Below are 14384 nucleotides of genomic sequence, written 5' to 3' on the forward strand. Positions count from 1 at the left end.
AGACTATAAGAACATATGAATAGCCTTAGTAGGTCAGAGCAATGGTCCATCAAGCCCAGTAGCCCGTTCTCAAGGTGGCCAATCCAGGTCTCTAGTACCTGGCCAAAACCCAAGGTGTAGCAATATTCCGTGTTACCGATACAGGGCAAGTTCCATCCCCTTTAATATCTTGGCCTCTCTTTTTTGAACCTTTTCCAGTGCCGCTATATTTTTGAGATAAGGAGACCAGAATTGAACGCAATACTCCAGGTGAGGTCACACCATGGAGTGAATCTGAGGCATGACATTCTTAGTTTTGTTAACCATCCTTTTTTAAAATGATTCTTATAATTTTGTTTGACTGTATAATACACCAGGCGAGGAGTCGTCTTTGCTGCCCTGGGCCCTTCCCCACTTCTTTATAGGCAGATCCGTTTCTAGTATAATCAATGCAGATATCCTGAAAACCTAACTGACTCAGTGTGCCTTGAGGACTGGGGTTTGAAAAACTGGGATAGAGCGTGAAGACCACATGAACATTTGTTTACAGCATGTGAAAAGGTAGATATTATAGTCACGGTTTTTTGTCTGGCCTATGTATTATTTGCAGGTGTTACGATCTGGTCAGTGCTCGGCTAGCGGCAGTGAATATTTTCTAAGCACCGAGTCTGCTAACTCTTTTAAATCTGGGCATTCGATTCTTCCACCGGCATGGAATATCCAGTTCGCTGGCGACACCCGGAAACATGTGGGTTTGGCCAATATTTATCTCTGTATCTGCACAGCTAACCAGCAAAGCAGGGCCTGCTAATTCCGTGGTTCTGCTTGCCTGGATAGCAGTGCATTATTTCCGGCTCAGACAGTGGCACGGAATCAGAGGGGACTGTTAGCAATATTGTCTGGGTGAGTGCCATTGAATTTCCCCTCCTGAGGTGCTAGAGTAAAGGCATTTATTTATTTATTTATTTATTAGGGTGTTGGTTTTTTTTTTAAATTGCCTTTTTTGAAGGAATTCACACAAGGTGGTGTATAGGAAGAATAAGTCAGACATAAGCAATGGATGTAATAATATTCCAATTACAAAGTATGGCCTAGTACAGGGGTGGGTCCCGAGGGCCGGAATCCAGTCGGGTTTTCAGGATTTCCCAATGAATATGCATGAGATCTAGTTGCATGCACTGCCTCCCATCGTATGCAAATGGATCTCATGCATATTCATCGGGGTAATTCTGAAAACCCGACTGAATTGTTTCCCTCCAGGAGGGACTTTGACATCCCTGGTTTAATTGAACGCTTCTGTTGCATTATAGGTCTCATTTTCAAGGCACTCAGACCACAAAGTACTTTGTGCTTTGAAAATGAGCTTCTGTATCTATTATTTGTACGGGGGGGGGGGGTAAAGGAGCAGAGGGGAGGGGTTAGGGCAGGGGTGTCAGAGTCCCTCCTCAGGGGCCGCAATCCAGTCTGGTTTTCAGGATTTCCCCAATGAATATGCATGAGATCTATTAGCGTACGATGAAAGCAGTGCATGCAAATAGATCTCATGCATATTCATTGGGGAAATCCTGAAAACCTGACTGGATTACGGCCCTCGAGGAAGGACTTTGACACCTGTGGGCTAGGGATATACAGCCACATATCAGTATGTACTTTTGAAAATGCCAAGCACTGAACTGGGCTCGGTTTACTGCCCCACCCTGAGAAGGGCAATTTTCAGGACGGGCGAGATACAAAAATGATTTATTCATGTAAAAGACTTTGGAAAATGCCAGATGTGCGTAGCATATTTCACTCAAGTTTAACATGTTGTGCTTATTGTAATGCTAAGATTTATAGCCTGCAGCTGGATATTTGATAAATCTTTTGTGATGGGAAACTTGGGGCAAACTGGTATGGGATAGCACGTACCCACAGGCAGAGTGAAATGCCAGGTCTTGAGATTGTGGAGTCAATAAATTGTATACCAGAAAAGCAAGCCTACAGTAAAGAAATGAATTGATTCTCCTGGGCTCATCTGTATTCTACTTACCAGATTCACATATTGAATGGGCAAGTTTTAAGGTTAATAGCCAGGCTCTGAACAAGTGCGTTATGGGGTAAAGACCTAGAACAACTGCTCTCGCCCACCACTTATGAGGTATTTAGGAAGCGCCTCAAAACTCACCTGTTCCTGAAATATCTAGACAGCTGGCCTGTTCCTCTACTTCCCCCTCTATAACGGTTCTCCTGTCCTATCCCCCTCCTGTTTTCCAATCCCTTAACTTCTCTCAACTTGTACTTCACTAATCTTTTGTAAACCGCATAGAACTTAACGGTATTGCGGTATATAAACTGTTATTATTACTATTATTATTATGGGTGCTTTTACTTGTGGGCTTGCTTCTTGGCAGACTATTAGCAGGGTGGTTTTTACCCCTAGCTAAGGCTAGGTTCTCATTTACCAAGTGATGGATGGCTGAGTTGGCCAGAGGCCGGCCACCTGACCGGCATGCCAGCATAGGATTTGAACTCAGGACCTGGGAACAATAGACAAGCAACCTCTGACTGCACCTTTAGGGCCTTTTTCTCTGCTGGGTCGTTCAAATGCATCTCTACTTAAATTTGTATTTGAAAGGCAGTGTTTTCTATGGCCAACTATGGCTACTTGAGATGCTCCAATAAATAAACAAACTCCAATGAAACTATTTCCTGGCTAGACATAATTCAAGTTATCTTGAAGTGATCCATCATCATTATTTAAGAGAAAGGGGGTTGGCACTTCTATACTGCCTTTCTGTAGTTTTGCAAACATGGTCAAAGCGGATTAAGTGTCAAAACACAGAATCACAGGGAGCAGCATGGGGTTTGAACCTACAATATCAGGGTGCAGAGGCTGTAGCTTTAACCACTGCACCACCCTCTCCACCAATATAATATCAGCAGTGAGCCAAGTATAGGACAATGAAGCCATTGTGACATCACTGACAAGGTTGGCTCTTAGGCATTGGCGGAACGAGGCATTATGACATCACAATCTCAGCTCTGGAATGTTGCTACTATTTACCAGGCATTTATGACATCAGGGAAAGGGATTGCATGCTGTCTTTTTCTAGTTTTCAAACCACACTCAAAGCGGTACTTCAAGCATTTTCCTAGTTTGTCCTAGTGGGCTCACAATCTAGCTAATGTACCTGGGGCGGTGGAGGGATTAAGTGACTTGCTGAGCAGCCAGGTCCAATGTAGGTGGGTACAATGAATATGACAAATGGCACATGACGCAAAGGTTAAAAAAAAACTTATTATTTTTATTTATTTCAATAACATCCATCAAAAAGTTAGTGCGTCATCGGGAGGTCTTTACAGCCGCCAAATGCTGGCCTTGCTGACAAAGATCTCAACCCGATAATTCGTAGCTCCCCAATATATACCTTTTGTCCTGCATGACATCATTGGCTGTCAGCCAATCCACTAACAGAGGCTGTCCTTAAATTTGGACAAAGAACTTCTCTTTAACATGGAATAAAAGTTCCAGAAATCCTATTTTTTTTGTTTACATTCATTTCTGAATATATGTAAACATTTTATAACATAGCCGAAAACTTTAAATCTAAACCTACTTATCTGTTTCAGGAGAAACTGCATTTGAAGTGTTGAAAACTTCATGGCCCTATCAGCACAAAAAGGAGGAGGGGTACTCCCCCCTCCTGCTTTGAACAACTGACAGTTTCAAATTACACTGATACACTTTCCTAAGTGTGGGCTACCAATGCCCCCCTTCCTATGCTGGAGACTAGTGCAGCGTCTCAGATTCTAACTTAACTATTACCAGATTTGTGCTCAGGCTTCCTTTAAGTTTCTTTAGGTTGCAAATATATATAATATGTTTTTTCAAAACCAATTCTTTTGTTCAATACACATTCATACACATAATCACTCACATTTGTTCAGGGCCCCTTCCATCCATAGTTTCACACATTATATTTCATTCATATTTAATGCAAGAAAACTTTCTCTATTATGCCCATTATACCCAGCTCAAGCCCATCTGGTATCAATTAGACCACGAGGGAAGCTCAAGGCGGGCAAAAACCTGAACAAAGGACAGAGAAAGAGAGAGAATATAATGGCGGCAGTTTCATACCTCCATGTATTATATATATCCTGATTTCCTCTGTGGTCTTGCTTCACCGAACAATTCACATAAATATGAAATTCCCATTTTCCTACGCTATACACCAATTTCCTGGTCTTTTGTTACTTATCCTGACTTTTTCAAAGTTTTAAATGTGTTTGCATGTATATAAGACCCTCTGATCAAAACTAGGCAAGTCTCTGCCACGCCCTGCTAACGCTTCTGCACAGGATGCGCCAACCCAGGCCTCTTCACGTGCCCAGGGTCACAAGGAGCAGCACAGGGTTTGAACCCATCACATCAGGGTGCTGAGGCTGTAGCTTTAACCACTGCGCCATAATTATTCTCATTCTTATGGCTCTATGTGACCGGGCAACATGTCGAGTAAAGCCGGTGATCAAAACTAACATCCCAGAACGTTTATTTATAAAAGCGAGTAATATTCTAAATATATCCTTGAACTGTACTTTTCCTATGGAATATTATGTAAACAGTTGTGTATGGAGTTTAACATATGCAGTTTTAGGGACACCCATATTCTCTGTTGTGCTTATATGTTTATCACTGTGTAGTTTACTTAATACTGGTCTTTCCATTTGTAACTTACAATTAAGTTGCAATTAAATCAAAGTCATTACTGCAACATTCAAGAATAATTACACTTAGAAGAGGGCATGGCTAGGTGTGTGGGAAAGGTAAGTTGCACCATGAGATGCAATGAATGAGCTGGTCTGGCCGTAGTTGTTTTGCCTTATACCCACGAGAGGCACCCAACTGATAGAATAGAGCACAGGGCAAATCTTCCTGTGCACTGAAATTAGTCCCAATTAATACCAATTGATTCACAGTTCATTAACTAATCAGTTTACATGCGGGCTTAGGATCTGCGCCCAAGGTTTGGTGACCCATATATAGGGTTACCAGACATCCAGATTTATCCGGATAGGTTCACTTTTTAGAGGACTGTCCAGGCGTCCAAATAAACTTTTCAAAACCCAGCACTTTGTCCGGGTTTTGAAAAGCTTTCAGTTCATCTGGAGGGCATCTGTGCATGTGCGGATGCAGCTCGGCGACATCACATGCATTTGTGCATGCGTGTGACATCACCGCGTCACATCTGTGCAGATGTCGTCATACAGTGAGAGATTAGAGAAACTGGGCCTCTTCTCCCTTGAAAAGAGGGCACTGAGAGGGGACATGATCGAAACATTCAAGGTACTGAAGGGGATAGACTTAGTAGATAAATAATAATAATAACTTTATTCTTATATACCGCCAACAATCTAAGAACATAAGAAGCGCCATCTCCGGATCAGACCTTCGGTCCATCAAGTCCGGCGATCTGCACACGCGGAGGCCCTGCTAGGTATACACCTGGCTTATTTTATAGCCAACCATATCTTTATATGCCTCTCTCAAGGAGATATGCATCTAGTTTGCTTTTGAAGCCTAGGACTGTCGATTCCGCAATAATCTCCCCTGGGAGAGTATTCCAGATGTCAACCACTCTCTGTGTGAAGCAGAACTTCCTGACATTAGTCCTGAACTTGTCCCCCCTTAGCTTCATTTCATGTCCTCTTGTCCGTGTCAAATTGGACAATGTAAATAATCTTCTCTGCTCTATTTTGTCGATTCCTTTCAGTATTTTGAAGGTCTCGATCATATCCCCACGCAGTCTCCTTTTCTCAAGGGAGAACAATCCCAGTGTTTTAAGTCGATCCTCATATTCCAGTTTCTCCATACCCTTCACTAGTTTAGTTGCTCGTCTCTGCACCCTCTCCAGCAGTTTTATATCCTTCTTTAAGTAGGGAGACCAATGTTGGACGCAGTATTCTTGCGACTTCTAGGCGGTTTACAACGAAGAGAAACTGTACAGACAGCGACTTACAGAGTATAGCTGAGAACATCTGATAGTAACAACAGTGATAATAATAGCAACAGTTTATATACTGCAGGACCGTGAAGTTCCGTGCGATTTACAATGAATTAGAAAAATTCCATAAATTGAGTGGAGCATTCATAGTTAGAGATTAGAGGTTAACAGTTTTCAAGATCAGGTTGTTCACCCTCTCTAAGGTAGGGAGAACGAGAGGGCACTCTCTAAAGTTAAGAGGGGATAGATTCCGTACAAACGTAAGGAAGTTCATATTCACCCAGAGAGTGGTAGAAAACTGGAACGCTCTTCCGGAGGCTGTTATAGGGGAAAACATCCTCCAGGGATTCAAGACAAAGTTGGAACGTACGCAGGTAAGGCTAGACTCAGTTAGGGCACTGGTCTTTGACCTAAGGGCCGCCGCGGGAGCAGACTGCTGGGCACGATGGACCCACTGATCTGACCAAACAGCAGCAATTCTTATGTTTTTAGATGCAGATGCCCTCCAGATGAGGCCCAAAGTGATGAGGTTTGGTGGGTCTAGTGTTGGGTGTCAGAACGAGGCAGGGTTGTGAGCAAGATGGGGTGGAGCTGTGGGTGGAATGGGGCAGGGGCAGATCAGGGCACATCCTCTTTTTGCTCAGCAAAAATCTGGTAACTCTACTTATATAAGATTACTGCACATCTTCTGGGCTCCTACTGTAATTGGCCTTGTTCCTTATAACCTGAGCAGGAGTCCTCCAATTGTAGGGGGTGGTGCACCAATATTGTGTTTTCAATTAGAGAATGACATGGGGACAAATTATTCCCCATCCCCGCAGGAACTCATTTTTCTATCCCTGCAAGTTCTTTTCCTGTCCCTGCCCAACTCCGGCAAGTTCCGTCCTCATCTGCAGAAGCCTCAAATGCTTTAAAATCCTAAGTAGCAACATTCTAGAACGCTCAGATTGTGATGTCATAATGCCTCATTCCACCAATACCTAAGCTCCGTCCTCATCTGCACTAGCCTCAAACCCTTTAAAATCCTAAGTAGCAACATTCTAGAGCTCAGATTGTGATGTCAAAATGTCTCATTCCACCAATGCCTAAGCTCCGTCCTCATCTGCCCAAGCCTCAAACACTTTCAAATCCTAAGTAGCAACATTCTAGAGCTCAGACTGTGATGTCATAATGCCTCATTCTACCAATGCCTAAGCTCCGTCCTCATCTGCGCAAGCCTCAAACACTTTAAAATCCTAAGTAGCAACATTCTAGAGCTCAGATTATGATGTCATAATGCCTCATTCCACCAATGCCTAAGCTCTGTCCTCATCTGCACAAGCCTCAAACCCTTTAAAATCCTAAGTAGCAATTCTAGAGCTCAGATTGTGATGTCATAATGCCTCATTCCACCAATGCCTAAACTCCGTCCTCATCTGCATGAGCCTCAAACACTTGTGCAGTTAAAACAGAGCTTACAGGAATGGGGCAGGGGCAGCGACAAAACTCATGGGGACGGGACAAGGAAATTGAGTTCCTGTGGGGATGGGGAAAAATTTGTCCCTGTGTCATTCTCCATTTTCAATTACTAGGGTCAAGCAAATTCCCTGGAGTCCTGCAGAGCTTGTCTGTCCCTCACTATTGAAAATGTGATAGTGAAACAGCACCATCTACTGGTAGGACTATTGGTGGAGGACTCCAGTTTAAAGAGAACCGCTCCCATACAATGTGCTGGTGGCAAGCGACTGCACCTCACACACTAAAAAGAAGAGAGAACTTTAAACCTTATATGCTATGATTCTAAAAATGGTGGCATTGCAGTTTTCTCCTATATACATGAGCGCAAACAATGTCAATATTAATTCATGTTAGTACAATGAAATTAATATGCTCTGAGGGTTTCTTGGACAATATTTGATGCCGATTTGCTAACAAAATATATTGATTACTTCCCCAATGCTGCAAAAATGAGACATTTATGACATGTAAATACACTTTGAGGAAGATATTTTTCTCCTTGGTGAGAAAAGAACAAATGCATTATATAAATACAGTAGTTTCCTTTGTTCAGGTTGAATCAGGAAACATGAAATTAGAAATAGACTCACCCTTCTGGTATGCCATAATCAGAAAAAAATAGAGATTAGTCAACAAGACAATACGCTCCTTTCTTTTGCTGAGATATGGAAAATGTAAGAACATGATATAGTCGTGGAAACTTCTCCATATGTGACACACACATCATAATAAATGTGCATTTCTTTTTAGGTAGCATCTCCCTGCTGGAAAAATAGACCAATCAGCCATCGCTTTGTCCACCTATAGTTTTGTGAGCTCCTCACGAGCCCAGTCCTCCGAAAATCGATCAGGGTGTACGTGTTTGTCTTCTGTGGTCCCGCTCCTGGCGCTTCAGCTGTGTACACAGAACAGAAATATTTGCTAAGCAATCCAATCTTATCGTTATCAGCTTCTATATACCATACCACACAATTCCTTATATCTTGTGATTTTCTACTAGGATTCTTTGTGGTCTACAATATAATTACAGGACAGTCGGTTTGCGTTAAAGTAAGATTTCTCAGATCAGAAATGGGTAGGCTTCCAGTGGATTACAAAGTTAAAAGATATGTCTTTACCATAAGAACATAAGAAGTTGCTTCCACTGGGTCAGACCAGAGGTCCGCACCCGCGGCGGCCCATCAGGTCCATGACCTGTTAAGTGGTCCCTGATTTTCCTATAACCTATCTCTACTTTCTATCTGTACCCCTCAATCCCCTTATCCTTCAGGAATTTATCTAAACCTTCCTTGAACCCCAGTAGCATGCTCTGCCCCATCTTCTTGAAATTGTAGTAAGTGGGGAACCAGCATAAACCTAAAGGTAGGCTATTGCAGACTTTGGGTGCCTGGAATTCCAAGGTAGACTCCAATAACTTTTTCTGTTGAACTTGGGGAGAATGGAAGGCTTTTGTAGACTGTACAACATTCTCAGGTGGGACAAAGGCAAGGGCTGGTATCCTGTGGATCTAGGGCTACCAAATGTCTGGATTTCCCCGGATAGGTCCTCCTTTTCAGGACATGCCCGGGGGTCCGGACGGCTTTTCAAAACCCGGCACTTTGGGCTTTGAAAAGCTTCCCCCGAAATTGTGTTGAGCAAGCAGAGGGGGCGTGGCTAGGGCGGGATTAAGGACAGGACTGGAGCATAACGGGGTGGGGATGGGCAGCCCTGGGTCCAGGGGTCCGGATTTTACAAATGTAAAATCTGGCAACGCCATGCGGATCCAAATTTGTGATCTTCCCATTGCACTGTCAGCCCTTCATTCTGAACTCTATGCCAAACTGCCTGTGATAGGTGGAATAAGCCACCTGTGTTTTTAATATTGGGGAATTACAATATCAAATACCTGAATTGCAGCTTGTTCAAAATCTTACATCAGTTTTTGTGGCTGGAGTCCTGGCTGCATGTCCTTCAGCTCTTGGTATGTTGCATGGGTCTTGTTTGGTAAAAAGGCATACCAACAAGGTCGCTGCGGACTGCATGAGATTTTGCAAAGTCCTCCGTCAAGAGCCCTTTTCCCCTCAGGGTGAGGGAATCTCCAGTCACTCAAAACTGGAGTCTCTATATTTCCCTTCTCAGTTCCAAAGGTTTGCTCCAACTTTCGTCAATTTCCCAGCTCCCCAAAACCCCTAAGGCCTTTTAAACAACAGTTCTCTTCATTCCAAAACATATGCAAATCAATATGCAATGAGCAAGGCCAACCAAAATGGTAATAATTGCAATTTAGTTCTGCAGTGACCGTTGGGGGGGAAAAAGCTCCCGGGGGTGAAATGTGTGGGGATAAAAATTCCGAGGCAAATCAAATCAGACTTTTGGCATTTCTTCTTGCTACCTTAACCCTTTATTTGGCATCGGTGCTCAGAAGCAACATGGGCAAGCAGCTGGCTCATTACTTCATATGATCTATGACTGTACAAATTTATTTATTCAATTTTTCAGCCCGTCCTCCCAAAAGAGCCCAGAACGGGTTACAAAGTACATCCATAATAATCCAGACAGAACAGAGATGACATAATTTACATAAATGACAATATAGACATGACAATAAAACATGATAGAAACCTTCAAAATCCTGAGGGACATAGAGAAGGTGGACAAGGACAGATTCTTCAGACTGTGGGGAACCACAAGTACAAGGGGTCACTCGGAGAAATTGAGAGGAGACAGGTTTAGAACAAATGCGAGGAAGTTCTTTTTTACCCAGAGCGTGGTGGACACATGGAACGCGCTTCCGGAGGTTGTGATAGGCCAGAGCACACTACAGGGTTTCAAGGAAGGTTTAGATGGGTTCCTAAAGGATGAGGGGATTGAGGGTTACAGATAGATGTACAGAAATGGTCAGGAACCACTTCACAGGTCACAGACCTGATGGGCCGCCGCAGGAGCGGACCGCTGGGCGCGATGGACCTCTGGTCTGACCCAGTGGTGGCAACTTCTTATGTTCTTATATGCACTAAGTAGCACCTGGTGAGATTAGGTGGCGTAGATGCGTTGACTGAGTGGCATTTCTAGGCGAATGAGTTTAAGGCGCTGGGTTAGTAAAGAGGAAAGATTTCACGGCCTTCCTGAAGCTGCAAAGTCCATCTAGTGATCTAACAGATGGGGGATGGTGTGCCAAAGTCTGGGTATGAAATGTGAGTAGGAGCGTTTGCGGGCTGTTTCAGTTCTGAGAGAGCGGCCGGAGGTACGGCCAGTCGATTTTCTCCTCGGGACTTCAATGGTCGCTTTGGGAAGCAGATTTGTGGTTTAGTTTTCATGTGGTATGGAATCGTTTAATGGAAGGTTTTGAAAGCGAGGACCAGGGCCTTGAAGGTGCAGTGTTTTTGAACAAGCAGCCACTATTATGATATTGGAAAGAAGTTTGGGAAATTATACACAAAATTTTTGATATTCAACTTGAACATAAGAACATAAGAATGGCCGCTGCTGGGTCAGACCAGTGGTCCATCGTGCCCAGCAGTCCGCTCACGCGAAGGCCCTCTGGTCAAAGACCAGCATCCTGAGACTAGCCCTACCTGCGACTTTGTCTTGAATCCCCGGAGGGTGTTTTCCCCTAAGACAGACTCCGGAAGAGCGTTCCAGTTTTCTACCACTCTCTGAGTGAAGAAGAACTTCCTTACATTCGTACGGAATCTATCCCCTTTCCATTTTAGAGAGTGCCCTCTCGATCTCTCTACCTTGGAGAGGGTGAACAACCTGTCCTTATCTACTAAGTCTGTTCCCTTCAGTACCGTGAACGTTTCGATCATGTCCCCCCTCAATCTCCTCTGTTCGAGGGAGAAAAGGCCCAGTTTCTCTCCTCTAGAATTAAAAACATTCTTTCTAATTGGAAGTTGGCCAACTCTCTTTCCTCACACCATTGGTGGCATTTAGTTTTACAGTATTATAAATATGAATTAGCCCTTGTAAAAAAAATTTGCAAACGCAATCTCCTTCAATAAACACTGGTCTCCTGGGCAAACGTACTTGCAATCACTTCCCAGTAGTGTTTAATGGTGATATCTCATGTAATATTTATTCTTTCTGCTCTTTTTGTTCTGAATGTAAGCATACAAATAGATATTGCACTTCTAAGATCTATACCTATTTCTGTACTGTGACGCTCATAGGTATTCTGTTACTGTTCTTTGTTTTTGTGTAAGAACATAAGATTTGCTGCTGCTGGGTCAGACCAGTGGTCCATCGTGCCCAGCAGTCTATCGTGCCCAGCAGTCTGCTCACATGGCGGCCCTTAGATCAAAGACCAGTGCCCTATTTCAGTCTAACCTTACTTGTGTATGTTCCAGTAGGAACTTATCCAACCTTTTCTTGAATCCCTAAAGGGTGCTTTCCCCTATAACAGCCTCCAGGAGAGCATTCCACACCTCCACCACTCTCTGAGTGAAGAAGAACTTCCTTACGTTTGTACGGAATCTTTTCCCCTCAAACTTTAGCGAGTGCCCTCTCGTTCTCTTCACCTTTGAGAGGATGAACAATCTCTCTGTCTCTACTAAGTCAATTCCCTTCAATATCTTGAATGTTTCAATCATGTCCCCTCTCAGTCTTCTCTTTTCAAGGGAGAAGAGACCCAGTTTTCTCTAGCCTCTCATTGTACGTTAACTCCCCCAGTCCCTTAACCATTTTTGTTGCTCTTCTCTGGACCCTTTTGAGTAGTACTATGTCCTTTTTCATGTACGACGACCAGTGTTGGACGCAGTATTCCAATAAAATTTCATGAAACCCCTTCCCCCCCAAAACCAAAACATGTGTTTTCTATGGCTGTTATGGGAGATCTGCATCTCCAAATGCTTGTTACTTGGCACTGTTGCTCTCGTTCAACATCAACATAGTAACACAGTAGATGACGGCAGATAAAGACCCGGATGGTCCATCCAGTCTGCCCAACCTGATTCAATCTACATTTTTTTTTCTTCTTAGCTATTTCTGGGCAAAAATTCAAAGCTCTTCCCGGTACTGTGCTTAGGTTCCAACTATATGTCTCCACAGATGTTCTCCAGAGGCCTACAATGTGGGCACCCTGCCTTGGGGAAATTTTTATTTTTTTAACGTATGTCCAAATTGGTTGCCTGATGGCGGTAGGATGTCTGCCATTGCCTGCCACTGGGATGCTCATTTTTGAGAATCAGGCCCTTAGTGAAGATCACAAACCCCAACTATGGGCATGAGAGCTTACACCTGCTGAAACTGGTATGAATGCTGGCACACAACCAATGGTGGTTGGGCGCATAAATTACCCTATTCTATAACACTACACCTAGATTTTGGGCACACTTCTGACTTTCCCATGCACCCCCCCCGACCACACCCCCTTTATGAGTCGCACGTGAGACTATCTAGGTGCGTAGTGTTATAGAATAGTGCATAGACAGATCTGCGTATCAATTAACATGAATAATTGATTGCTAATGGCTCATTAACTAATCTGAGATCCACACCTACATTTGGGTGCCCTTTATAGAATCTGGGGGATTGTGTGGTAAGGTTTCTGTGGGTCCTTATATATTGTTCAAGTAACATTAAGTCGTAAGAATGTATTATTCATTAGCATGCATTTTGTAGATTAGCATGTCAGCGATAGATTGGAATTTGAACGTGCTTGGAACAGATATAGCCAGCACCGCAGTGGTAGGAACAGGGTTGAGAGGTAAGGGTTGAGGGAGGTGGGGTGAAAGCTAGTAATGTTATTTTTAACATTTTTATAAATGATATTACTGCAAGGCTGTCGGGTACGATTTGCCTATGTGCGGATGATACTAAAATCTGCAATAGAGTAGACTCCCAAGATGGTGTGAATAACATTAGGAAAGACTTGGCGAAGCTTGAAGAATTGTCTTCTAAGAAATGTAAGGTCATGGTCATGGTAAGAGTGGATAGCGTAGCTGGTTTTAAGAAAGGTTTGGACAAGTTCCTGGAGGAAAAGTCCATAGTCTGTTATTGAGAAAGACATGGGGGAAGCCACTGCTACAGCTTGGGTTTTGGCCAGGTACTAGCGATCTGGATTAGCCACCGTGAGAACGGGCTACTGGGCTTGATGGAACCATTGGTCTAATCCAGTAAGGCTATTCTTATATTCTTATGTTCATGCATTTGAGCTGCAAAAACCTGAGAGAACGGTGCAGTTTATGGGGTGAAGAACCTATGTGCATGATAGGAGAGTGGGACATGGGTGTGATTGTATGTGATGATCTTAAGGTGGCCAAACAGGTTGAAAACATGATGGCAAAAGCTAGAAGGATGCTAAGGTGCATAGGAAGAGCAATGGCCAGTAGGAAAAAGGAGGTATTGATGCCCCTGTATAAGACTCTGGTGAGACCTCATTTAGAATATTGTGTACAATTCAGGAGACTAAGCCTTCAAAAAGATATAAAAAGAATGGAGTCGGTCCAGAGGAAGGCTACTAAAATGGTGTGTGGTCTTCATGATAAGGCATATGAGGACAGACTTAAAGATCTTAATCTGTATACTTTGGAGGAAAGGCGGGAGAGGGGAGATATGATAGAGACGTTTAAATACCTATGTAACGTAAAAGCGCATGAGTATGCTCTGGAATAAGAGGGCATAGGATGAAGTTAAGGGGTGATAGGCTCAGGAGTAATTTAAGGAAATACGTTTTTACAAAAAGGGTGGTAGATGCATGGAACAGTCTCCCGGAAGAGGTGGTGGAGACAGAGACTGTGTCTGAATTCAAGAAAGCATGGGATAGTTATGTGGGATCTCTTAGAGAGAGGAAGAGATAATGGTTACTGCAGATGGGCAGACTGGATGGGCCATTTGGCCTTTATATGCCATCATGTTTCTATAACCATAAAGCTCTATGACCTCATAATGCAGGTGTAAAGAGTCTTAGCCTATAGGAAGAGGATATGCAAATGTTAAGAGCAAAGA

General features: G+C 43.4%; 1 long non-coding RNA gene across 1 annotated transcript in view; it reads right to left on the reverse strand.

The window, feature by feature from the left end:
• The window catches only part of LOC117367015, a 34757-nt gene extending 26408 nt beyond the window's left edge, over positions 1-8349 (reverse strand). The window contains exon 1 of the long non-coding RNA XR_004540677.1: positions 8051-8349. This is a non-coding gene — a long non-coding RNA (uncharacterized LOC117367015). The remainder of the gene's footprint in view (positions 1-8050) is intronic.
• Between the last annotated feature and the right edge of the window lie 6035 nt (positions 8350-14384).

The sequence above is a fragment of the Geotrypetes seraphini genome, chromosome 9 (assembly GCF_902459505.1).
Source record: "Geotrypetes seraphini chromosome 9, aGeoSer1.1, whole genome shotgun sequence".
NCBI classification, from domain to species: domain Eukaryota; kingdom Metazoa; phylum Chordata; class Amphibia; order Gymnophiona; family Dermophiidae; genus Geotrypetes; species Geotrypetes seraphini.